This window comes from Phyllostomus discolor, chromosome 4 (genome assembly GCF_004126475.2).
Source record: "Phyllostomus discolor isolate MPI-MPIP mPhyDis1 chromosome 4, mPhyDis1.pri.v3, whole genome shotgun sequence".
In the NCBI taxonomy this organism is placed as follows: domain Eukaryota; kingdom Metazoa; phylum Chordata; class Mammalia; order Chiroptera; family Phyllostomidae; genus Phyllostomus; species Phyllostomus discolor.
Genome location: NC_040906.2, coordinates 29310316 through 29337298, shown reverse-complemented (window position 1 = coordinate 29337298; position 26983 = coordinate 29310316). Strand labels below are relative to the sequence as shown.

General features: G+C 42.3%; 1 protein-coding gene across 4 annotated transcripts in view; it reads left to right on the top strand.

Moving 5' to 3' along the window:
• The window catches only part of SPATS2L (spermatogenesis associated serine rich 2 like), a 163570-nt gene that overhangs the window by 18234 nt on the left and 118353 nt on the right, over positions 1 to 26983 (top strand). For 3 of the 4 annotated variants that reach the window (XM_036023123.1, XM_028508527.2, XM_036023122.1), the window contains one exon: positions 3361 to 3410. The gene's annotated coding sequence lies outside the window, so the exon portion shown is untranslated. Of the gene's footprint in view, positions 1 to 3204; positions 3211 to 3360; positions 3411 to 26983 lie in introns of those variants that run through there. The other variant, XM_036023124.1, reaches the window with a different exon arrangement.

Below are 26983 nucleotides of genomic sequence, written 5' to 3'. Positions count from 1 at the left end.
GGCTTGATATTAAAGGCAGTTAAATCAATATTTCTTGCTGTAGTCAAGTTACAGCAACACACAACCAAGGGCAACTTATCCCCGGCAGCCATGTTTCGTTGAGTACATATATTTTATCTCAAACCTCAGTGACTGAACTACCTTTGGCTGAATAGGGTGAGAATATCAACATAGCTGCCATAAAAAAAAAGAAAGAAAAGCCAGAGAATCCATAACTTGTCCCTCACCCCTCATTTAAGCAATCCCATGATTTACTTTGCATGGGAAAGACCTCGATCGTGGTGGCTGTGCTCCCAGGGTCTGCTTTAATCCTCCTTCCGACTCCTGTCCCGGCCGAGGATGTGTGAGCATCCAGCAGCATAGTGGCTGGCACGAGGGAATCCAGGCGTCTCAACTGCGGGCATCTAATAACTGTGATGGAAAGGAGAATGGGGTAGAGCCTATTCCCACTCCCCCTTTTGCTGAACTTTTGACTGCTAGAAGATTTCTGGAAGTCACCTGTCAAAACCTCATTTGTGTCTATAAACAAATGGCATGAAGCATCAATTTATAAACGTCATGGAATTTATTTACTGTCACCAGAAAAGCCTAACTTCTCTTCCCTGTGTACTGTGAATGGAAGAGGGATTATCATTTTTTGGGCCCCTACTCTGTGCTAAATAAGCACTTACAGTATCTTGCCTCTAATAGGCGAAATGATGCTTAAAGGCCTGTGTTGTTATTTCTGTCTTACGTGTGACCTGGGCTGCTGAGTCCCTTACGTGAAGGTACCAAGCTGCAAAGGGTCCAGGCTGCGGTTTGAACCCAAGTTTGTCTGGTTCCAAAGCCTTTTAACTATTTACATCAGACGATCTTCCATAATATATCATAAGATTGAAAAAACAATTGTTTCAAATTGTTCAACTAACACAAGCTTATTATAGGAAGTTTGGTGAGCAGGGAAAATTATCAAGAAGAAAAGGATCACCCATAATTCTTCATCTCAGACATAATCACTACTAAAATTTTAATTATTTTCTTTCCAGGCTTAAGCAAACCATGATTTATATATCCAGGAGAGTACTGTTCCTCAGAATTACCATCTTTGAAGTTTATGTGTGTACTCCAATAATGTTGCCGTTGCTTAAAACAGTTTTGGAATTTCTGTCTGAGCTAATTCAGGAACCAGATTCTCTAGAGACTCCTGTGCCCAAGGTCCTTCAATAAAGACATGGGAGAGACAGTGCCTAAGTCCATTACCTGAATACCTGTCAAAATAATACATTTTTATATCTTCTACCATTCCGTGCCCTCTAAAATTACATGCTGCACATATATAACCATCTGTAAAGAATACCATCATTGCCTCACTAAGAACCATAGACATTTCGTGCTGACTTCTATTGTGGTAGGAGGTGGGATTTATCAAAATGCTACTTTCTCCAAGTCAAAGATTGATGGATATTTTGGGGTATGTTTAAAAGTCTTTATTAAAAATTAAATCTATACATGTTTAATATCTCACCTGACAACTCGTATTATTTATGACATTGCCAACACAATATTTGCTTTTTGTAGTTCATAAAAAAATCAGAAAATTGTTTTTGTCAAAAGTTTGAAAAACATATTTTAGAATCAATTTCTTTTTAAGGGAAGTATTATATTCATTGAATTATTCCCCTCTGAGGAGTGAAAGCAAATATATCTAAGTGTGATGAACTGATTTCCAAATAAAGTTAGCATCTTGTGTCAAAGTAAATGTTTCTCGAAGGTGCAGGCTTGTGTGTACTCTCTCTCACACACACGCATAAGAAAAGATTGCTATCAGAATGGCTAATAGTATATTTTATTAAGGTCAAGAAAGTCACCTAGTTATGTGCCAGCTGAGTTCTCGCCTCTGAATTGTTGCATACAACGCTGTTACTTTTAGAAAACAAATCTAACCTTCAGCCCAAGCATCTCGTCTGTTGCCTGGTTTCTGCCTTATTTTTCATAGACATTCTTATCTGTCTCATCATCCAGCATGGCACCCCTCCCCCAGACTGCTGGGTATCTGGGACACCAGGACCCTGGGTTGAGGATCGGTACCAGATTTGGGGAGCCACTCCCAGGATTCAGATCGGGCACACAGGCATGCACAGTTGTCCTCCGGGCTATCCTCTTCCTTGGTCTTCTGATTGCCAACCCCTCCTGTGACAGACTTCAGCATGTTCACAGAGCCAATTGCAAAGCTCAGACCAGGCCTCCCACTGATATCTGGGCACTATTCAGGATGCCTGGCACTGTGTTCACAGTTTGCTAGAGAAATGAAGGGTCCCAATATAGTCTCTCAAAAATGGACTGTCGGGAAGAAAAGTTAGTCTGATCCAAAGTGTCAGAATAGAATTGTAGATTAGAATCTCAGGGCTTAAGAGCATCTAGGTCAGTCCTCTCATGTAAAGATGACATCCAGAGAGGTCAGCTGGCTGGAGAAGGTCACCCAGAGAGCTGGTGCCATAGCCAGACACAGCATCCAGTGTCCTGAGGTCCTGCCCCATCCTTTCCAGTGCGTTCCCTCCTCGTCGTTGTCCCCAGTGCTTCATGGAGGTTGATCTGACAACGCAGGACTGGTGACCAGAGCATTTGAAGCCCCACACAGTGCTGAAAAGCGCAGCTGATACACAGGCATTCTCAGGGTACACGTGAAGCCATTGTTGACTTAGTGAGTGGTTGGTTGGCTTACTCATGATTCCGGCACCTGTCTCTATGCCCAAGTGGGGCTGTGTGGCTATACAGTATAGGCTATCTCTTGGAAAAGGAATATTATAACAACAATAATGATACTATCTAACACTTATTTGTAAGAAATTAGGCAGGATATCAGTTGTGGTTTAGAATCCAGGCTCTGGGGCCAGATGGTCACAAGCAGAATCCCTGATCCACCACTTGTTCTGTATACTTTGATGAGACAGGTGACTTGACCCTTAGGTGCCACATTTTCTGTATCTGTAAAATGCCAATGGTAATAGTGCCTACCTCGGAGTATTGAAGAGTTACCCTATTTGACACTCTAGAATAATGGTAAGCACTTTCCAAGCAAGCAACAAATATTAGCTACTGCTGTTATTAAAATACCATTATTGTGTGCTAAATTCATTGCACAACTTACATGTTATTCATTCCTCTCAACAACTCTGCGAGGAAGGTGCTATTATCTTCCATGCACCATTGAGTGAACTGAGGCACAGAGAGGTTACTCGACCTACGCAGCTATTGTCATGAATAAGGACAAATGCCATGTGTGTCTGATTCCCAAAGCTGTAGCTGGATGTGGGTAGGATGGAAACGGGTGGTGTGGTTGCTAAATGTGAGATCTGACCTCCCAAATTTCCTTTTTCCTAGAGCACTCCAGAACCCAGCCTGCTTTCCGCAGTATCTCCGTGGATCTCCAGGTAAGCAGAGGTGATCCTTCCCTTCTCTGTAGCCTCTTCCAGTGCACATGGCCAGCTAGCTGTCCTGGCACCTGAAGCTCACTCCCAGAGCCTTGTCACAGCCTTCGCCCGCCTCTCAGGGCCTCCACACCAGAGTTCTTGTTTATGGGCGTGGGGACTGAAGTCACTTTAGTAGAGCGCCGAGGAGGGGCAGTGGACACAAGACACTTCTGCCTCACTTCCACCCCCCCTCCACCTACATCAGCATTTCTGTGGGTTTTCTAGGGTAGTTTGATGCATGAAAAATACTTCAAAGTGCCACATAAAAAGTGTTTTACAGATATCCTTGTGATGTAGAAAAGAATTAAGGAATTACAGTTAAGGGCAGTGGGCTGTGGAGCCGGAGTGCCTGCCTCTCCCTCCTCTCAGTGATGGCCATTTTTGCTGCTGTTCTGCTGTTGCAGAGCTGGCTCCAGTGAACCTAGGGGTCTGACTTGTGGTCTTTAGGGCTCACCCAGTGTTGGGTGGGAATGGAAGGACAGAGGCATCTGAGCAAGACAACCTGGCTGGCTTTGCCTCCTGCTTCTGCTGCCTTGTAATTGTGCAGTCTGGTATGTCACCTGCTTCTCTGAGCCTCAGTTTCCTCCTCTAAGATGGGGATAACTATACGCATCTTGCAGAGTTGTTGGGATGTTTGTAGCTCATGTATACAAAGTGAACTGTATAGACTGACTTTCAATTAAACGGTACTTATTGTTCTTATCAGTAACTGGTATTTGAAGGGGTTCATCAAAAGCATTTGCTGGACAGGAAGCATGCTATTTTTGGTTCATTGTATTTTCCCTGAAATCTTTTGTTATTTTACCTCCAGAACTTTTGCTTAGCAAGCCATATATATTCATTGTGAAAAGATCATCTCCGGTTCAGACCCTGTCAAATGACTACAAATATCAAATTGAGATAGTTCAAAATTAATGAGGTCTCACTGCACCTGGATATTTCCATGAATGTTTAACCTAACCCTGATTCTTTTTCCATAGCCCTGAAATTTTACTAGTAAGATGACTAACTTTTTGAAAAGAGCTGTTAATGTTGGTGGGAGCTGGTTGTTTTCCATGAATAGAATAGAATATTTTATTTCCTCATATCTGAAACCTGAATCACCATGAAAACACTGTCTTTATTGTTGTTCAAAGAGAATTATTATAGAAACTCCTGGTTGACCTTCTCCCCCCACTCTCCCCACCCCCTCCACACACACACACACACACACACACACACACACACACTTCTTAGTTTTGCTTTCTGTTAGGCAACGGAAGAGTTACTGTGTACACTGTACATTTTGGCAGCCTTCTCCTATCAGACATGCAAGGGCACAATCAATTCCTGTTTTCTTGGAACATACCAAATAATCAGAAACTCTGATTATTCTGCTGCAAGGCAACAAAACAGCTTGATGGAAAGAAGCACCAGTTGAAAACAATTCTGATCATATTTTTTCAGGAGAATGAGATGCCTCCAGCTGTCTGTCACTAATCATATTAGAGCTGGAAAGCAGGAATGTTTTGGCCTGCAAAAGATTACTCTAATCGCATGTCGGAACACGACTTTGACTGTCTGCTCATCCCGGAACAGTGACACTGCACGTCCCTTCTGTAACTCACCTTGCCAGTCAGTAGTAGTCTCAAACATGTGAGCACACTTAAGGAATTTTCTAATTACAGTTCAAAGGCTTTTCTTTTATCTTTTTATGCTCACTCCGCAGACATCACTGATTGCAATGATTTCTCGCTCAGCATAACCCTAATGCCAGCAGTTACAAAAGAGTGATGAGATGGCAAATGAAACGCACAATAACCGAAGAGGTGTCCGAATTCAATTAGGAAGAGGCCTCTCCCATGTGGACGCATAAGCCATATAAATCCGCTTTAATCACGAGCTGTGGTACTTATCTGGTCATGTTTATTTTGGATGCAAGTGCCAAAGCTGGATTTAGACCAGAACTCCAGATCTTTGAGCCCTAATGACTAATTTGGGTATCCGTCGAATCCCTTAATTCATTTCTTAATTAGTTCTCGTAGAATTAGAGCTGCTTGGTTACAATCATTTTCATAAAATTTCCATAAATGAAAACAAATGTATATAGTCCCCCCCCCCCCAACCATGGTTCATACTTTTGCTCTGGTCTTAAAGAGCTATTCTTGTTGTTATCAAAATAATCACAATGCCAACAATGACAATGACAAAACTAACAGGTCGTCAGGCAGTGCGGTCGAGCATGAACCAAAGCACTAGGAAGCTTGGTTCTGATCCCAGCTCAGCTACTTACAGCCGTGGGACCTTGGTCACTTACTTTTTCCCTCTCTGAGCCTCAGTTTCCTTTTGAAAATGAAAAGAATAATCATTCCTACCCGTAGGACTGTTCTGAGGATTAAAACATCATTGTATATATGCCCTAATATGCAGAAAACTCTATAATGAGCGTTAGTTATTAAGTTCATTGTCAATGAGACAAGGGAAGACCACTGAATGGGTTTCATTGGTGCCACATATTGTCGCCTAGGGATGTCCCATTTATGTAGTCCCTTTGCAGGGCACTCATGACTGTAATAGAACATTGGAGACTCTGAAGTTGGAATTAATCTTTATTATTTGTATTTTTACTCCTCAGTTTGGCTACAGGATTAACATTTTTGGCTTTTTATGCTTGATCAATATGAGTGTTAACTTGGAACTTTTTGCTGCAAAATTGTTTTAAATTTTGAATGAACATTTTGTTCTCTGAGCCTAAGCTGGCCCTCATTTAAAGGAAAATGTTCTTACAATATGTTAAAAAAATGTGAGGGGTGGAGATTTGGGGCATTTGGCTTCAATAAATTCATTGGAAATTTTCAAAGTATTTTTAACACAGTTAAATGTATTTAATATCATGGTACAAATTTAATGACTGTGCCAGAAGTGAAAGTCTGGGGAAAGATAAATCTAGTAATTTAATGAGCTCATGGCTACAGAAGAGTTAGTTAATATTAAAATTGATTGCCAAGAGATGCACTGGAATTACCTTCACTTAGGGTTTTTTTTAAAACTAAGTTAGATGGGACCCAGCAATTCCACTTACCTGCACAAGAGTGCATTTTCATGAATGTGCATTTTAGAGAAATGTATACGCATGTGTATCCATAAACAGGTAAAATGTTCTCAGCTGCATTGTTTGTGATCATCTCAAATTCAAAACATTCAAAATGTCTATCAATAGTAGAATGCCTGAATAAACTGTGTAACCCCAAAATGGAACACTATACAGTGATGGAAAAAGAGTAAACTAAAGCTACACACAATAACACAGACATATCTTACCTACATAATGTTTAAAGGAAGAAGATACAAAAGCATACATAACAATATTATTCTATTTCTACAAAGTGTGAAAACATTCAAAACTGAACTCTGTTGCTAAGGGGTGCATACCTAAGTGGCTAAAACTACAATATAATGAAAGGCAAGAAGTTTATTCCTCTAAGAATTAAGATAGTGTATGCTTAACTAAGAGAGGGTGTGTTGGGACAGAGAACAGACCCGGAGGGCTTCTGGGGGTGTTGGTGATGTTCTGCTTTTTCATGGGGAGGTAGTTACATGGGTAATATACAGTCTGTTACATGAAACATTAATGTTTTACATGCTTTTCTGATTGTGAATTATGGTCCATGATTTTAAATGTTTCAGAACATGCACTATCATGGTGTTTTCCACCTGGGCTGGGTTGGTTTTGTTCTGCACAGTTTTAGGCCTGGAGTTTCCTGTGACTGTAAGTGGCTCCAGAAGGAAAGTACTGTCTCACTGTACGGCAAAGTGGGGTGTGCACCCCAGGGAGCTCTTGAGATTGACTTGGGGGGAAAGGAATTGATTAGAACTTGCATTCAGACTCATTTTATCCTGAACCATTATGATAATGGACGGTGACTGGATTGACACTGGCGTCGTCCCGGGCCCACCTGTCAGATGGTTGGGTATCACCAGCTGGAGGGAGGGAGGGAGGTGAGGCCGTGCCTTCACAGTGACTTCCGCACCGGTTCATCTGCTCTGGTTGTTTTGTAGAATACCTCATGCTTGGGTAACTGGATTTACAAATTCTCTATTTTAGCTTTAACAAACCCCCCAAAACTAGTAGATACTTAAAAAGATCCTGCAAAGAATGCCCATACATGAAAGATAATTTTAATATTGCCACCTACAAGAAAATGGCAAAGTTTAGTGTGAACTCTTTGCCAGCCACATGATGAAGTAATGGCAGTGACCATGAAATCAGATCTGGCAAGCAGCCAGCCACGAAACTCTCAATTATCTGGAAGACATATGGGTTTATATCCTCTGTGGTTAATTAATCATGAACCTCATCCTGTGTGCATTTGCCTTGAGATAATCAGAGTTAGCAAAACATTGCATTGGTTATATTCTTCTTTTCTATTTTGTTCATGTTTTATAAGGTATATAACCTGCTAATATAAAAATGCATGTATATGAATTATAAACAAATAACCAAACGTAGTTGAGGATACAAGCCCAAAACACGTAAGACAAAAACATTTTGGGACATCTCTGTCCCAGAGCTGAAGGCTACTCCCTGCTAATAGTTGTCATGTGTTGAAGAGGGCAAACTTGCTCTTCATATTGAAAGGAGGCACCTCTCAGTCCTAATTTCTCTTTTTTAAAAAGGTTTTATTTTTTCGTCTTTAGAAAGAGGGCAAGGGAGGAACAAAGACAAGGAGAGAAATATCGATGTGCGAGCGGAACATCCACTGGTTGCCCCTGGCACTGCCCCAACCAGGAGCCCAGGAGCACAGGCGCGAGGCGCACCCTGACGGGGAGTCAGCCAGTGGCCTTCCGGTTTGCAGCCGACCCCCAGCCCACAGAGCCACCCCAGTCAGGGCTCGGTGCCGATTTCTTTTTAGTAGCAAGTATCAATGATTCGGCAATAATTTATGTATTATACTTTTTAAAAACTTGTTGTAGCCACTGAGTTGGAGTTGGCAAGTGAGAACAGAATTCTATGTTCGTACATATATAACATATACACTTATGTTATATATGTGCTCTGGACGCACATATATAACATACATACATTATATACATACATTATATACATACATTATATACATACATTATATACATACTCAGAATAGCTCTGTGTGTCTGCTTTGTTTATAGTCTCTGTAACATTGCTTTTTAACTGAGGGTTTTGTATGTTAAAAGAAAAAGTCACATACCATCAGGTAGGACGTGCCACAGCAGGAGTAATAGAAAGCTCTGGACGCACATGCCTCCTGGCTGTGTTGGGAAGGGCACTTGACCAGCAGTCAGTAGAACTGGTTCCTTAGCCTGGTTCTGCCACTTACCAGCAGGCAGGCCCCAGTACGCAGGACAAATCCTCTCAGCCTCGCTGTCGGGGCCTTATCTCTGTCCTGAGGATGACGACAGCAACACGTCTGCAACCTTTACCGGGGCCACGTGCAGGAGCGTCTGGAACATGTAGCATTTCCTACAAACCTAAAGAATTATAAGCATGCCCCTCATACTTCTCCTTTAACAAGATGTAACTTTGTACTGAAGTGCTGATGTCCTTAACCCGCAGATGTCTTTGATTGGCTAGCTTAACCAAAAAAGAGTTATTTTTAAAATGTTTTCTTGGAAGGACCCTGTGGTATCTCATGGAACTGAAGGAAGGAACTCAACCAAGGAAGCTCCGCGGCAGTCACAGCAGAGGGTTTTGTGGCCCTTCTCCCTAACATATTGCTGTTAGTTTGACCGAACGCTGATGACTTCCACCCTCTGGGTTTCGCAGTTCCAAGCTGGAGGCCCCTAGAAGCGAGAATCCGGTTCACCCAATTTGGGTTGATCAACCAGCCCTCGGCCTGTCGGCCTCGGTGAGGGGACAAGGGCACAGTGTAGACAGGACTCCTGGGAGCTCCAGCCGCACATATCTGGGCCATCTCAGAAAATCAGGGGTCCCTATGAGTGTCTGTCTACAACTGGTATTAATGTTTTCATTTAATTAAGAGATAATGACTCAACTTTCTTTAAGGAATTTTCATAAAAAAATCAAAGAAATGTAAATAGGGGAGAATATATGATTGTCTCCTTCCATAAATGTCAACAACCCCACCTGCACCTGGGCTTCCTTTCGTGTTCTCTAGGTGGACACTGGGCTTGAGGTCACTCCCGTTAGATGCTGCACGTTCTCCGTGGGTCCTAAGGGGTGTCCTAGGCGGTTTCTCTAAGGTTGGACTCCATTTCTACCTTTGGCTACGGCTTTACCTCTTGTTAGGAAGAAGGCATTCAGTCCACTTTCTTCAGCATTCCTAATGCTGAGCCTCCCTTCACAGATAGCCTGAGTTGCCCTAAAAATATATGTCCAGGTGGAAAGCACCTGATAAGGGCGGTACCTGGAGTTTGCACACCCCAGGCAAGTGGTCCGCTATTAAAGGGCCTTAATGTTTTTTCTCTCCTGAGCCTATTAAAGTGTATTTGAGTATGTCACTGCTCTCCCTAACCAGATGCATGCAGTTGTTCCTCACACCAGGTAGGTATCTGATACCTAGATTTGTCCTACCAGGACTCAAGCAATCACTTGTAATGTTTCAAGAATGAAAAAGGATGAAAATCTTTATATGCCTAAAAAATTGATGAGTATCTTCCAAACGAGTTAAAAATATTGCTTTCTAATATTGCCCTGACAAGTCTTAAAAAGAGTATTGCCCCCTTTGGATTATTCACTGTAAAGCTGTAAAGAGTGTGGACATTTTTAGTTTTTCGAACACTTATACATGTGCTCTGGAATCACCAAATTTTATATTGTTAATACAATAGCAGGGAAGAAGGAGATATGATAATAGCAATCATTCTTTTACTTAGCCTCTGTTTCCAGAGTGCTAAGCTATGACGTAATCTATAGTTGATACATTTTTACTAACTCTCAATATATTACCCACCCAGTGCCTCACCCAGGTTCAAGGATGGTTTATTATTCATCAGATTTTAAGTACTGACCCATGAAATGCTAAACTTGTATTGGCAGCTGTTGTGCCAAAGTTTGCAGAAAGACCAGCAATTGCCATAAATCACAGCATACATAATTTTTCAATACAGTAATGGAAAGGATTTTGCATTCTGGGTCCTATGGGCTTTGGTGCTTGGAAGTTATTTACAGGAGAAATTAAAGAAAGAAGGTAAACTTTCTCAGGCTTTAACCCTCAAACTCTGGGCCAACCATAGTCCATGGCAAAAGCATCTTGGTAGCTTTTTTTCTCCTAACCCTGAGATCTCTTGCCTTTGAAAACTGACAAAATGCCAAGTATAGACCTAATTGCATTCCTTGTTACTAAGAAAAAAGTCTCAAGAGAATTGTCCTTTTATTTAAAGGTACCTTGAGCATTAACATTTTCTGGAATAACACAATTGATTATAAGACTTTTGCAAAGCTTTCTGAAAAGAGCACTTGAAGAGGGCCGTGGAAGCCAATTAAGAGGCCTGTGTTGCTTACCTAGAGTGACAAAGTGTTAGGCAGATGAAATCAAAGAAGCAGGAGAGATGTGGCTTTGTACTCTGTGAACTTGATCTCTGATTAATAAGCTGATGTCTTTTCTTCTTTCTCTATGGTCTACTCGAAGAATTAGTGGGATAGTGCATAATATATTTAGCTAACCCCATAATAGACCACTGTCTTAATGTAAGTTCTGTTTGCCAGTATTCCCCACCCCACCCCCAGTGCTGTGCCCATTGCCTGATATGGAAGAGATGTTCAGTTAGAATCTGTTGAATGAAGGAATACATTCGGGCAGATCTTCCTGTGATCTGTGTATTGGTGAATTATATAGTGGGCCAGATTAACTCTGATCGAAGAACCAGTATCCAGCTTTGAGATCTTCCAGTACATGGAGCCAGTATCCTGGTGGAGCCAGGCAATGAAGAAACAAGTAACCAAGTGAATAAACACAATGAGTGTAGCTAGTGATAAAGGCTACAGAAGACCTCAGCAGGCTGAGTGCCGTGATGGGCGCTATGGGATCAGAGAAACCAAAACCTAGAAACACTCAAAAACTCTACGGTACAGAAGGAATTGATGTTACTTTCCAAAAGGCTTAATTTACTCCAGAAGTTAGCATAACCAGTGAAAATGTTCAGCTTTCCTTAATGTCAATAGGTTCGCCGAGTTCTTACCATACTGACAGTATCAGTTTCTACTTTATAGATTTTGCTTTAACACGTCAGTTGGTTGGCGCCTTGTGCCCAGGCCAAGGGTGAACTTTCTGCTTCACTTCCCTTCTCCAAGCTGCAACTTCTCTCCCAGAGCCAGGCAGCTGTCTCCCAAATGTATGCTGTCAGTCACATAGGAAACCAGATGACCGAAAGAGAGTAGATCAGCACAAGTTTATTGTCAAAACTGAAAGAAAAGAAAAAAAAAGAACCTCAAAGCAAATGCTGTGCTGACTGTGGTCAGAAGTGATATCTTTGTGTCTCAAGGACAAAACGTGTAATAAAGATTTGGGTACAAGCACACATCACCCTCCAGGCATGCTGAACTATGTCAGCTAGAAAACTGTTCCTTAGGGTTTACAGTTTCTCCTTTTTCCTAAATTAAAAAATGCTAATATGAACTCCTGACTCTCAACAACACACGATATTATTGTATATAGGGCAAAGAGTAAATAAGACACTTGCCTAATGACATAACAGTTCATTTCAACTCAGCAAGCTGGAAGTAATTTTAGCTTGTTTTCTTTTTTCACGCTTCTTTATGGAAATAGGCCACAATCGTTTTATTCCACTATTCTTCATAACCTTGTAGCGTGCTTCCTGTTTGTGCTGGTAAGAGCTGCTTTTAAAGACCCTTCAGGGATATCCTTTAATACATTCTTTTTAAAATAATTATTCATCTATAATACCCCCTTAGAATGTGTGAAAGTTTAGAAATATAGAAACTTCTTAATGAGAGATACTTAATGGTCTATGCAGAGTATTACAATGTTTACACCTTGTTTAGTTCATGCAAATTATATTTAATTAGTCATTCTGAAAAAGTAGTAGATATTTTAGAATAGAATCAGAACCTGAAACCCACCATTTTGCATTTATGTATAGTATTTATAGATAAAACTCTATAAGTAGTATTTATACATTTTTTAAAACTATTTGCAGTAACATAAAGTCAATTCTTAGGGACTTAATAGTATGAAAAGCGTGTTTTATTAGATCATGAAAAACATTCAAGTGAGACAGAAGATCACTGTTATAAAACATTATCAACTTTAAAGTGTGGTACAAATGCATTCCAGTTATTATTATTTTTCCACATGCAGAGCTTCTGGGCTGGACACCAGTCCGTAACTTTGTGTTTTGATGCTGAATATGTTCCCAATTTCAAGTGAGATTTCCTTTGTTTCCTGTCACTCTTATGTCTTACGCCCTGAGTTCCTTATTTGGGCTCCTTCATACTGCACCTGACCTTTGAGCCCCACAGTCCACACCTCAGCCACCGCAAGCATGCTTCACGTGATGCTCTAGAAGGAGGTTTAGTTTCTAGGAAGGTACCTCAACCCATACCACATCTGCATTCTATAGGCGACAGCTAGGAGCCCCACCGTGGCCAGCTCCTAGTCCCTCTCGTGCACTAGAACAGAACTGAGAGATCACTCCTTTCTTGTCTAGTGCGGCTGCTGTCCTCTGACATACCTACCTTTCCACTACGTCTCTGGCGTGACACTCTTTTTGTTGCTTTGGTGTCTTCTATTCCAGCCGCCTGTGTTTCTTTTCTGCCAACCCCATGTCTTGGTTGGTCTCTCAGTTTCTCCCTGCCCTCCCAGCACCACATTCTCTACATTTCAACCTTTTTTTTTGTCCCCATAGCCACAAAAAAACTGGAAATTAAAAACGCGTCCCAGTAATATTCCTCTGCCGATTTCCCACTGCCTGCTCCCCTGGGTGAAATTGCTCTTTTCCGCAGCACTCCACAGTTGCCAGCTGCATCTTTGTTCTCTTCTCTTCACAGAAAGCTCACGTGGTTGGGGGCGGGGGAACACAGCCCTTTTCCTCAGCGCTGGCCCAGAGAAGTGCTTCATTGTCAACATCAAGGACCAGGCCATGGGAAACAGACTCCCCGACAGTCACCATGAGCTACACAAATATTACTTCCATTTAGCGTGACCTTTCATTGTGCTCTAAAATGACTGAAAATGCTTAAATCATGTACAGTATTTTTCTGGAAGCAAAAAATAAATGGGGTTCTTTTAAGAAGCCGCAATTGAACTTTTGCCCTTTTCTTCCTTTTTGAGTCATTATATCCCGTTCAAGGTTTTCTGTTAGCATGTATTTTCCTTTTGTGAGAAATAGCTAATTTCTCTGCTGATAAAATGATGAATCATAGAGGCAGTGTAAAATTGTTACAGATAAGGATACCTCATATCTGTACTTAGCTCTGGGAATTGAGCGTTGCAAGCATTTCATAAGTGTTTAGTGTGTGCTGGACTTTGGCCAGCTAACTTCCTAATTCTTCGACTGACTTAATGTATTAAGTAGTCCTCATAGCAGCCCCGTGAAGTGGGCAGTGTCATTTGTGTTTTATGATGTAGACATACTGAGGTATAATGAAGGCAGGTGACTTGCCCCAGGTCACAGAATTAGCATTGGTCGGGGCCTGGACTTGAACCCGGGTGGTCTGCTTCTGTACCCAGGTTCTTAACCATTGAACAAGCTGCCGAAAGGACTCAAGTCCATCAGGTAATCCCTGGGAGCCTAAGCTTTCTCATCTCTGGAATGGGAATGAACGCACCTACCCTCCGAAATCGTGGTGAGGATCAAATAGAATAGTTATCTGAAAGGGCTCTGCAGGTGGTGACATGCCGGAACATCGGGCTGACGTTTGGCCTAATTGTCAGGATGACGTCTTCTGCTAGCCATGAGGGTCTTACTGTTGAGTTTGGCCCTTGCTCCTTGGTTCGGCTGGAAAACTGCCTGCTTTTCTCGAGGCTTTCTTGACATTTCAGAAAATCTCAGGTTTCACACTGAAAATGATCCTGTTCTTCCAAAATGGTGGCATTCGGGAGTAGGTGGAACATGGGCACATCCCAGCGTAACACTGGTGACATGCCAAGTAAGTTTAATGACATTCATTCCCTTTCTCCCCCATTAATGGAGCCTTTAACACTCCCTCCTTTTTTTGTTCTGAATCACAAAATAATTTTCTTCCAAGTCGCTGCTCCGCACACACTGGGGACTTGTCGTGAAGTGTCCCATCAGTGTCTAGGACCATGTCTTTTCATGTGTGACCCTGAAACAGAAATGATATTGAGCAAGGTTTAGACCAGGGGAGGAGAGGTGTATAAAGAGTCCAGAAATGAGGATTTAGAAAGGCCACAGACTGAAAAGAACGGTGTGTCCAAACGAGGGATAAGAGACAGAGCCAGACCCCAGAGAGGTGTGGTGCGTGGTGCTGGCGGAGAGGAGGCCCTGGGGAGACCGAGGCAGAGGAGACCGACAGGGACGAGCCGGCGGGATGGTGGGTGTTTCCCTCCAGCGGATCCAGGGGAGATGGTCTCCCCTTCCGACCTCTGCTGCTGGTGGTCTCTCAGTGCTCTCGGGTCCGAATGTGGGAGGGCTGAGTTCTTACAGTCCCCTGGGGGAAGACACTAGCCCAGAGACCTGACGTTCTGTGGTTCTTTGGAGCCCTTTTAAGGCAGCCTAGAAACTGAGTCCTTGCAGGGATTTTTTCATGGGACTGGTCTTGCATCCCCAGCGACACTCTGTTTGGAGGGTCTTCCAGGCAGGACTCATGATCACAATGAGCTATTTTTTCCTCTTTTCTAAGAACAATATCCTTGTCATTCAGTCTCTAAATATAGCAAGCAGTTATGATAGAAGAATATCCTTATGTTAGGGAAGATGTTGGCAGCCTCAGTGATGTGAAAATGTCCAATTTAGAAAACATTTAAAAAGAAAAGCTCCTTTAAGCCCTTTTTGGAATCAAGTGGAATAAATAAAACACTTAAAAGAAAATGTGTGGTCTGACAACACATTCCATTTCCTCTCCTGAGTCTTGCAGGTACTTGTTGATTTTGCCTGAACTTCAGATGCCGTTTCTGTTATTTCATTAAAATGTCGAACTGCAAGCTGGTTCTGGCATCTAATTGGGAGCATAATTTGGATGATAGATTTCCTAGCTGATGCATGTAATCAGAGCACTGCAAGAATGTTGCCAGGGACTAACCATCTAGAATCTCTTTGAGAATATTGCTAAGTATGTAAAAAGACTACTTAACACAGGGAAGGGAAGAAGGCATCAAATCCCAGAGAGAGAGTCAAAATGGAATGTTTAAGTCAATTTACACTAGCAGCTCTCCTAGTATAAAATCATTTAATTGACAACGGTGTCTGTAGTTAACATTCATCAGAATTATAGATATAAGTACATCTCTCCCGCTTGGCCAGCCCAAGGGTGCCTGTCTCGTTTCTCCTCAGGAAGTGCTGCACTGACCAACATAATTGATAGACATGGAACTCAAGCACATTAAAACTATATGATTCCCTTTGGAGAGAGTAGTTTGGCAATATGTATTTTTTTAATCTCTTCAAATGAGTTCACTGTTTTGTGACAGAAATTTTATTTCAAGGAATTTATGTTAAGGAAGTAGCTAAGGATGTGTGCAAAGGCTTTAACCATAAAGATATTAATCACATCATTGTTTTTAAAAGGGTAAATAGGAAACTGCTTACATGTACAATAACAGCTCAGTTCAATACATTATGTTACAGTCAAGTAGTAAAATACCATTCAGTTATTAGGTGATATAGATAGACATTGATAATGAAAAGATATTCATTATACATTCTTTTTTTAAGATTTTATTTATTTATTTTTAGAGAGGGAAGGGAGGGAGATAGAGAGAGAAAGAAACATCAATGTGTGGTTGCTGGGAGTCGTGGCCTGCAACCCAGGCATGTACCCTGACTGGGAATCGAACCTGCGACACTTTGGTTCGCAGCCCACGCTCAATCCACTGAGCTATGCCAGCCAGGGCTTCATTATACATTCTTAAATGAATAAAATTGTGTTATAAAAAAACAAGTATGCACAGTGTGCTCACATTTTTGTTAATCTGTGGATATATTCTCAGACAGTGACCTGGAAACATATTTAAGGCTTTCAAACCAATTCTCCGGGTGGTAAGATCATAGGTATTTAAACTGTTCTTCTTTTTTGTTTATCTCTTGTCTTTAATTTTCCTGCTGCAAACAAATACTGTTTTTACATATAAGACAGAACCCACAAAGTTTACTTTTAACTGAAAAAAGAAATGAGCCAAACCATGTGAAAATGACTGATTCTGGGTGATTAGAGACATCATGTGACTCTTTTCAGCTGAGTGTATTTGTAAACATATTTTAGCCGGTGTGCTATGATTTGAGAACAATAATTTTTCTTTCATACCTGATTTAGCAGAGACTATTAACTTTCTTTCAAATCTCTGCAAAATGAAGGAACTCAACTCATTAGACCACCTCTGGCGTTTCTTCCTACTCCCAAAGCCCAGGTCCGCTCTCCCTAGATTTACCGAGAGAAAATGCTGAGTGAGTATGTCCTGCATGCCTCGTATTAGCGAGCTGCCAAGTGATGAATGTACAGTGATAAGAAGAATACATCTTACTCTTTGCAGTGTACTCAAACTAACCAGTCTGCAAGATTACCCTTGATTCTGTTTTCTGTTACTTTGAAGAGAGACCTCATTTTCCCATCACTTGTTGATTACCCTAGTTTTGAACTTTGGGGGAGAGTTTATGGTGAGGGTCACATGGCTGAGAACTCCCCCGAATTTCAGGGGAACTTCAGCAGTAGGTGGGAAGCATTTGAAACTGTGACAAAGGATTGACTTTCATTAGAAAGTGAGGTCCCACCAGCGGTTACACCCTGACTACCTCTCAGCCTCTTCCTCGGGTACCAAGGATGCCTCCATCTGTCCCCACACCCCGGGCCCAGTTTAGTTCAGTGAGGCAAGATATCTCATGTTTTCCCTCATTAATCGCTCTTGGCAGTTGTCATGGTATTACAGTTAATTTCTCCTACCTTTAAAAATATAATTTCAGAATGAATTCACAGTAGGCACAGCAGTAAATTACAATACACTTCTGGGAGACCAGCTCCCTAACCCTGTAACTCCTGAATGGAAATTAATGGAAAGCCATTTCGCCACAGGTTAGAAAGCCCATATTTGGATTCTGGCTCTGCCATGAACTTGTAGAGCATTACAGAGAAGACCCGGTCGTTTAGGTCCACATTTTTGTCTTCTGCAAAGGGAGAGGGTTCGGCGATTGTTCAAGTTTCCTTCTGGCTCTGAAATTGTATGAAAAGCATCTACAAAGGCCATTGCCTACACAACTCCGGGCTGAAGGCAGAGCTTCTGGTAACAATCCAGCCCCGTGACTCGCCTGCTTCTTATCTCTCTCAGCCCAATACACCATTGTTTTCTTGTTTACCTTCCTTTTCTCTTGCCCCGCTAAATAATTTCGGAGAGAATCTCATTTTGGCATTCTCTATATCCTCTGACATATGATGTGTCTTTGTGACTAGTGAAAAAAATTCTTAAAGGCAGCTTTCATTATTCTCCAGTTTTTAAAGCTATCCCCTGAGACCGAAATGTCAATTCAAAGATACCTGCATTTGTAATTCATTTCTAACCTAACCTATAGAAGTCTAAGGCTCATTTTCCTCATGTTGAAGCAGAGAAGTTCCCTTCCCGAGACAGTGGACTCGTAAATACTTAGTATGATGTATCTCTGTAATTGAAGAAGAAATCAGGATATTTAGCATCTTCAGCAGCATGGTTTTCAGCATCTACATTGAACATGCCAAAGTGGCTGCTGTGTGCACTGCCAGCCCTGCGCTTTTCGCTGTAGACACCGTATCTTTAAATTGAATCACTTCAAATGAATTTACTATAAAAGGAAAACCAGATTACCTTAACGAAAGATTTTACAAATCAAATGCTTGTGTGTTTTAGCTTAATCTTGTTATTTATAGATCCTGGAATATGTGATAACACTTTTACCTGTACATCTGTCTGTTTTCTGTTTCTGCACGGAAACCCTGACCCAAACGGCCCACAAAAGAGACGACTAACGGCCTGCCCAACACCCGTTCTTTCCTCCTTCCTTAGTAACACACTCTGATTTTATTCAAGGGAGCAGTGTGCCCAGTCAAGAACTGCGCTTCCCAGTCTCCCTTGCAGTTAGGGGCCAACAGAGGAATTGTTAGGGGACTAACAGAGGAATTGTTAGTTGGGACTTCGGGGAAACCTCCTCAGTGGGAGCTGACTGGGTTGTGCATTTCTTGACTGCTTCCTCTTTGTTCTTCTAGGCCGGCTCTTCCTGAGCTCCACATGTTCACCAGATGGCTGAGGCAGCTTTAGTCCCATCATCCTCTTCATTCTAAGAGAAAGTTCAATTTCCTAATAGTCAAGCAAAACCCCAGATTTGCTCCTCCTTGGCCTGATAGCCTGTTTTGAGATGCATCAAAACTGTAACTGAGATGCATGGAATGATGTGCTAGTGCGTGCATCCTGGGTCATGTACACGACCCTCAGACCCATTCTGGAGGTGGCTTCACTGGGTCCTCTAAAGCATAACAGAGCTTTCATGGCCAGGACAAGTGGAAGTGGGTAGATACTGGGTGATCAAACCACAAATATCCATCACCCCACCAAGTTCACCAGTTTACTCTCCAAGTTATTGTAGTCACTGGTAATGAGAAAAGTGATCATTTGGTTTACAAAGTTACGCTGAACAGTGGTTTGGTCATTGTACTCATTTATGGTAAATGAAACTGAAGTCTCAAGACCATGCCATTAATCCAGATTAGATATGAAAATATATATCTTTTAGTTTTCCAAATTCTTGCAATAAGCCATATAACTTCCCTTTCTCATTCCCACCCTATAAATGACTGTCTAAAAGGGCAGAGTAAAAGTTTACCAACAGTTTTTTTAAACCCAAACAACTGTATTTTCCAATCTAGCTTGTTGATGTAGCAGAGGACATTGTTTCCAAACATACACTTGTATAACAAGTTAGAGCTAAATGAAATTTAAAATGACTTGCAGTAAACCCTGAAAAAGCAGTACTTTAAAATAGTAATGTCAGCAAGCTGCCTATTATGTAACCATAATGCCAAGTGCCCTGAGTTTCGATGGAGGAGCCACAGGACAATGACAAAAAAAAATGTTGTGGTCTTCTGTTTTGTATGAGTGAACATGGAGAAGTGATTTGGAAGTTATTTACTGCAGTAGCATGTTGAGACATGGTATGCAACCTGATAGATGATTATGGCCACAGTTCTGAAAATGTTCAGATGGCTTTCAATTAGCTTCGGGCAAGGCTGCTTCTTGCAGGAGCCAGTATTGATTTTTCAGATTGCTTCCTAGCTTTCCAGCAGAAGGACCAATCATGTCAATCCTTGGGAACCACAGGAAATGTCATTGGAGGATGGACTGCAGAAAGCTTTCTGGCTCTGGCTGGGGGGCTGGCTGTCTGGGCTAAAGATACGAGGCACGAGAGTGCAGGCTCTGCAGTTACAGCGAGATCTGGGTCTGCCACTGGCCTCTGCACGTGTACCAGTAAGCTCTTAGAGCCTTGATTTCTTCACTTGTAAAGTGGGTTACATGAGAATCTGGTGAGAAAAGGCGTGTGAAATATCTGGCCCAGTGCCTCAGAGCTATCCTAAGTGTCCAGTAAATGTTTTCAAAGTTGACCTTAAAAAAAGAGAGGAGTGTTGAGTTTTTCACTTTTTTTTTCCTCCTGAGTCTCATTAAGAAAATATAAAATGTGAAAGTGAAGAAGTTGAGTTTGGGTTGGTTCTACCTGACAATGCTCTTATTTTGTTGTGTGGAAAAATGGAGAGTTGATATTGGTATATCGTAGGTGCATCAGGGGTCTGTCCTGGCCTCGGGGTGGAAGTGTGTTGAAAACAGACGTTTTTGGAGGAATGGTGTCATTGCATCACATCCAAGAATGGCAGCCACCTGCTGTGGAAGCAGGAAGGACCCCCAAGAAGTCAGTGAATCCTCAGGCTGTGTAGATGGTACCATATCAAAGACCCCTGATAGTCTATCTACCTGTCATTTTAGACCTGCTGGGAAGGGTGAGCATCTCAGAATAAGAGTTCCCTGGAACGACTACCCTTCATTTTACAAATGCAGGAACTGAAGCCTAGAAGGGAAAAGTAACTCAAAGGCCACAAGAAGAGTCAGTGACACAGGTCCCAAACCCAAGGTTCTTAATGGCCACATCAGGGGAAATAATGACTGCAGGGGAAATAATGATTAGACTACTATATTTTTTATTTATTTATTTTTATTTTTATTTTTTGGATAATTTATTTTTAATTATGTTTTATTGATTATGCTATTACAGTTGTCCTGATTTCCCCCCCTTACCCCTATCCACCCAGCACACCCTACTGTCTCAGGCAATCCACCCACCATTGTTCGTGTCCATGGGTCATGCGTATAAGTTCTTTGGCTACTCCACTTCCTATACTGGACTTTATATCCCATGGGTATTCTGTAACTACCTGTTTGTACCTCTTAATCCCCTCACTAATTCCCCCATTCCCTCATAACCCGTCACATCTGGCAGCCATCTATCTAGTAACTGCTTTACTCTTGCTTTTGAGAGTCTCTGTCTTTAACCTTTGGCCTTTTAATAATGATGTGTCTTGGAGTAGACCTCTTTCCATCCTTCATAAATGGACTCTGTGCTTCCTGGACTTGCATGTCTATTTCCTTCACCAAATTAGGAGAGGTTTTTTTTTTTTTCACTATTTTTTCAGATAGATTTCTAACTTTTTGCTCTTTCTCTTCTCCTTCTGGTACCCCTAAGATGCAAATGTTGGAGCTCTTGAAGTTGTCACAGGGGCTGTTTATACTCCTCAATTTTTTGGATTCTTTTTTCTTCTTATTCTGACTGGTTGTTTTTTTTGCTTCTTTATGTTCCAGATCATTGATTTGATTCTCAACTTCATCCATTCCACTGTTGTTTCCCTATAAATTGTTCTTTATTTCAACTAGTGTATCATTTGTTTCTGATTGGATCATTTTTATGCTGCTGAGGTCCTCACTAAGTTCCCTGAGCATCCCTATATATGTAGTGTTTTGAACTCTGCATCTGACAGATTGCTTATCTCCATTTCATTTAGCTCTTTTTCTGGCGTTTTGATCTGTTCTTTCATTTGGGCCTTGTTTCTTTGTCACATCATTTTGGCAGCCTCCCTGTGTTTGTTTCTATGTATTAGGTAGAGCTGCTTTGACTCTGTGCCTCAGTAGTGTGGCCTAATGTAGAAGGTGTCCTGTAGGGTTCATTGCACAGCCTTCTCTATCACCAAAGCTGGGTGCTCAAAGTGCACCCTTCATGTGGATTGAGCACATCTTCCTCTTGTAGTTGAGCGTTGGTTGCTGTTGACAGATCAATGGAAAGGATTTACCCAGGCCAGTTAGCTGCAATAACTAGCTACGGCCACTGATGACCAACCTCCGATCCTCTGTGGAGAATCAGTTGTGCAGGGACAGAGTGGTGGTGCTCCAGTGTGGTCTGTAGCTGTCCACTGGATGCGTTAGCCCTGTAGTTTCCTGGGTGGTGCAGGCCAAGGCCAGCCCCCACCTGTCTTTCGCCCAGGCACCCTGCCTAAACTGTAAAGCAATATGAGATGGCTGCTACTTGTGCTGGGCTTGCAGATTCCCAGGTGAAGCCAAGCTATAACTCTAATCTGGCTGCTGCTAGGGCTCACTGAAGCCAGCTGTTGCTTGTTTGATAGGATTTAGGAGCCAAGATAAGCCCTTCTTATGGGAAAGCAGCTTGGGTGGGCTTGTCAATTGGGTGGGGCAGAGTTTCTGGGGGATCTCCAGGGCTGATGATCACACAGTGTTGCCCAGGTTAATGGAGTCTCAGATGTGGCACCAACCTACCAACTCTGTGGAAGGAGGGCTCAGCAAAGGGACAATGGCCTCTGCTCACCCTGATGCCAGACACTTCATTCTCTCCCTGTATACCACAGGTGCCCTTCAAGCTGCCACCCCAATTCTGGAGCTCAGAGGGAGCGAGTCTGAGTAGGCGAGTCCCCAGGAGGAACTGCTTAGGGCTACAGCAGCCTCCTCCACCAACTCAATCCCTGCTGGTTTTTGTAGCCACAAGTTGTGGGGACTTATCTTCCTGGCACTGGAATCCTAGGCTGAGGGGCCTGGTGCGGGTCTGGGACTCCTCGCTCCCAAGATATCCCTCCCAAATTTTTATGTATGTCCTCACCCCTCCTACCAGTCTGGATGGATGTGGTCTCTTCAATTCCGTAGTTGTCAGATTTCCATTCAACCTGATTCCTGACATTTCTGAGCAATAGTTGTTCTATATTTTAGTTGTAATTCTGATGTGGTTGTGTGAAGAGGTGAGCCGTGTCTGCCTACGTTGCCATCTTGACCAGAAGCCCTAGACCACTGTTTATATTCATAACCTCTGCTCTGGTGTCCTGTTAATTGCCAGTATCACCCAACCACTGATGGATAGGAATTCATTCCTTTTAGCAAATCATACTTACCTTCTCCTGAAATGTATATATACATATATATATATATATATATATATATATATATGTCTTCTTCTAGTGGCCACTCAATTTCCCATAAACAGAATCCATGTCTCCTGAGTAGCCACCAGCTAAGCCGTTGAACAGAAGGGCTGGAGGCCTCACTGTGTCCAGGCTTCCTCTTAAGCCCCTTGTTCTCAGCCTAGCACTCCACACTGTCCTCCATAATGCCTGAAACCTCCTACCTCTTGGGTTCAATTTTTCTGGACAATAAACCACCCATGTCCCACAGCCCTGCGGGGGGATGGTTGCCTGGCTGCTCTAAGTGGGGTGGATCTGGCACCCCCCCCAACCCCCCCCCCCCCCCCCCCCCCCCGCCCCCGATCATCCTGGGATTTGGGTGGGCCAGCTGGCTGGCTTCTCCTTTGTATGCTTATCTGTGTGCCATTAAGTCTTAGTTGCCTCGGCTGCGTTACCACCTTTCTGTTTGCTTTCGCTTTAGAATTGCTGTGTTCATGTGTCAGCCATCTTTGTCCCTTGTCCCATTTCCTTTGGGGCTTATACATTTTGTTTCTTTCTCACCATCCTAATGGGTTGTGGAAGGAAACCGAGATTAGCCTATTAACCACACTGTCCCTCCCTCCAGAATGTTAATGGTCCTTTAAAAAAAATTTCATCTCTCTTAATATAAGATTCTAATGTGGACCAAAAGTTGAATGATTCATGTCTGACCAGGGCTGAGTGCAGTTTTAATTAATTAATTAATGGGGACTGATTAATTACTGGGGACGGGGTAGTGTTGAGAACCCTGGCCTTCAGTCCTGCAGAGAATGGGTGAAGGAAACCTTGGCTCTCACGTGTGAGGAGTTACCCTCAGCAAAAAACACGCCATGTGTTCAGTCCCTGCCAAAACCTTCTGAGAAGTCTCAGATTTTGTGTGATCACCAAAACTTAGCCTCAAAACATAATTTGCAATCGTGTTTAGGAAAGTGTTTTGAAAATGAAGTGCTTCTCTAGGAAATCAAAGGGTGGAAATCCACGAGAACCCCCAGAGAGAGGCAGATCTGTGTATTTCTTCCGCAGCAGACCACTTGTGGGGAGGAAGTGCCAAACGTCTCTCTCAGTGTCTGTGTTTTTAGATGCTCCAAACAGCACTGGAGACTTTCCTCCAAGTGTGTACACACCGGGAATGCAGAGGAATAAATGTTTGCTAAGTAAATAAAAGTAATGTATGGTGGAGGATTTTTGACTACAGCAACATGTTTGTAGCAAAAAAAACATTGAAGGCAAGATGTTTTTCAAAATCCTGAGAAATTAAAATTAAATGAATGGCACATATTTTATTTAGTCAGACTAAAAATTTCTATTAAAAAAATAAACATATTAGCCCATCAGTAACTTTTCTCTAACTCCTGATATATTTTAGTTAATACTGCATTATTTCTGGTGTTGACATGCATAATTGCTACCAAAGGGATTCACTAATATTGTATTCAGAATTGATGGCTGAGTTAACATAGCTTTAAGCTGAAGGATGGAGCATTAACATTTTTGTATTCACTTCCCCCAGTCCCTCCAGTGAGGGATTGATTATGAATTGAGTTTTTCCTTTGATGCAACTACAGTTCAGCCTTGTGAAAGCGAAGCTAGCAATAATGTAGACCTCAGTGTGAGGTGGTCCTGTGGACTTCATTCAGGAATATTGGAGTCTAGAAACATCTGAGGAATTTGGTTATCAATCCCTTCCCTTTGACATGGTTCTTGAAGAGGGTGGATCTAGTTCAGCATCATTAATTACTAGTTGCTTTCTATTGCCTTTCATCAATCCTAAAAACATTGTAATATCTCTTCTCCAGTCTATTTAGCTACCTTTCTGGTTTGCGTAGTTTCCCATGTCCGTGTCCCTCTCAGTTTCCTATTTACGTGCTTGAAGAAAGAACCAGAGACCGATGCCTTTCTGTGTCTCACCTCTCGCTTTTTGTTAATGTCCAGATTACGAGACAACGCCTCATGGTTTACAACCAAAAGAGGTACGTGCTGCATTTGTATTCTGAGTTTGTTTTCTTGTGTAAGCAAAACTGATGACTGAAGGACTATAGAAAAGGGCGTACACTTGAAGATGTAAAATGAGTTGTGCAAGCTCTATAAAAAACATAAAACATTTGGCTTTGAAGCCGCTGTATAACCAGCAGAAGTTAAGAAAAAAGGAAAAAGGCAAACAAGCCCTCTTTCTCGCAAACATCCTTCCAAATAACTGGTTCAAGTAGTTTTTCCCTACTATATTGATCAGTTGCTCTGGCCGTGTGCAGTCACAGCTACAGAATGCTCTTGTGAACCTGCTTCTTTTTTTCTTTCTTAAACCCTTGGCTTTAGAATAGCTGGGTTTAATGGCAGGGGGCCTCAGCCTCGGTTTCTGAAGGCTCCTTTCCTCCCACTCCCTTGGAGAGGGCGGCGGGATTAATTTCTCCCCTTCCCTTTTGATTATAGGAAAAATCCAGTGAGTGTGCCGTATCTCAGTGCCAGCACACCTGAATTCAGGGGGCAAGCTCCCCAGACAATCGCGCTCTTGTTCCTGAGTCTCATGGGCCTGGGGAGCAGTGAGGGCGAAAGGGTAATGAATTCTTCTAGGTGGTGATAAGAGCTACATTCCAAGAGGATTAGCAGCACACACACACACACACACAAAAAAAGAAAGAAAAGAAAAAGAAAAAAAAGCCCTGCTTCTAGGAGGAAAAAGAAACACTGAAAAAGCGGGGGAGGGGGAACACCCACATAGACACACAAACATAGCCGCACAGTGAGCTTTTATGCTCACAGTGTGCTCACAGCCACATTCCAATTTTAGCCGTCGAAAAACTTAGCTACTTTGCAGAGAGCATCTACATGTTGTACACGACAGGAAGGCTGTTTAAAGGGCTTGGACTCATTCTTGTTCAGAGGAAGGGCACTGTTTGGTTGTATCCTCTGCTTTGCTATTAGAATTCCATCTGGTCTCTATCAAGTACTTCCTGGATCGAGACCTAGAGACATTTTCAGAATACCTTGATTTCAGACTTTTCAACCAGAGGAGCAAGGAAGAGAGGATGAAAAAGCCCATTGTAATTTGTTAACCACATCTGAGAACACTTCTGCAAATGGAAATTTGGCTCCATTTAAACTTTCCTAAAACAGCGTGATCGCTGCATTGAAATTTGGGATCCTGATTGTGCAACTCAAGCGGCCCCCCTCATGTGTTTCTGTGGATATATTTGGTGGGACGTAAAGGCAGCATCACTCCTGTCCGCTAATCAAGGGCCAGAACCAACCCACACACATCTGCCTAGCTGCTCCTCACTGCCTGCTATGAAAATAAATCTCTCCTTTTTCAAAAGAAGTCCCTACCCTTCAAGGGAAAACGAGAGCACATGGGTGTCACAGACCCTGGATCTGCGGACCCTCCTCTAGCTCTTCTCCGCCCCCACCTCCAATAGCTGCCGGACCCCAGATTCTCAGACTGTCATTCTAAACACCCTTCGTTTTGCCATATCCCCTCTTTAGCAAATCCCTAAAAAAATAATTCTGAAGTTGTTTCCCTCTCAAGACACATTGTTCTTGAGAAATAAACACATAATCATCTCTTACTGAAACAGTGACTTTTACAAGTACTGTGCTTCGGCCTAAAAAAGAAAATTGCCACACTATTGTAGGAAATTACAGCTTTTACATTTTCTTGGCCAAAGTCTGGGCTTCCTTTTAGCAGGAAGAGAACATTCCACAAATATCGAAATGGGCCTAAAGTAAAGATGCCCAATCCATATTTCTCCTGGCCGAGTCCATTGGAAGTATACCCTGTTGATGTCAGTATGGGCTTACTGAAGTTAAACATTTGCCCAGTGAGTTTGTTTTTGAGAGGACTCAACTTCAGCAAAGGCATGTTGGAGCAAAACTTTGCTTAGCTAACTATGAGTAATTATTTACCAATGTCTATAATTTTAACAAT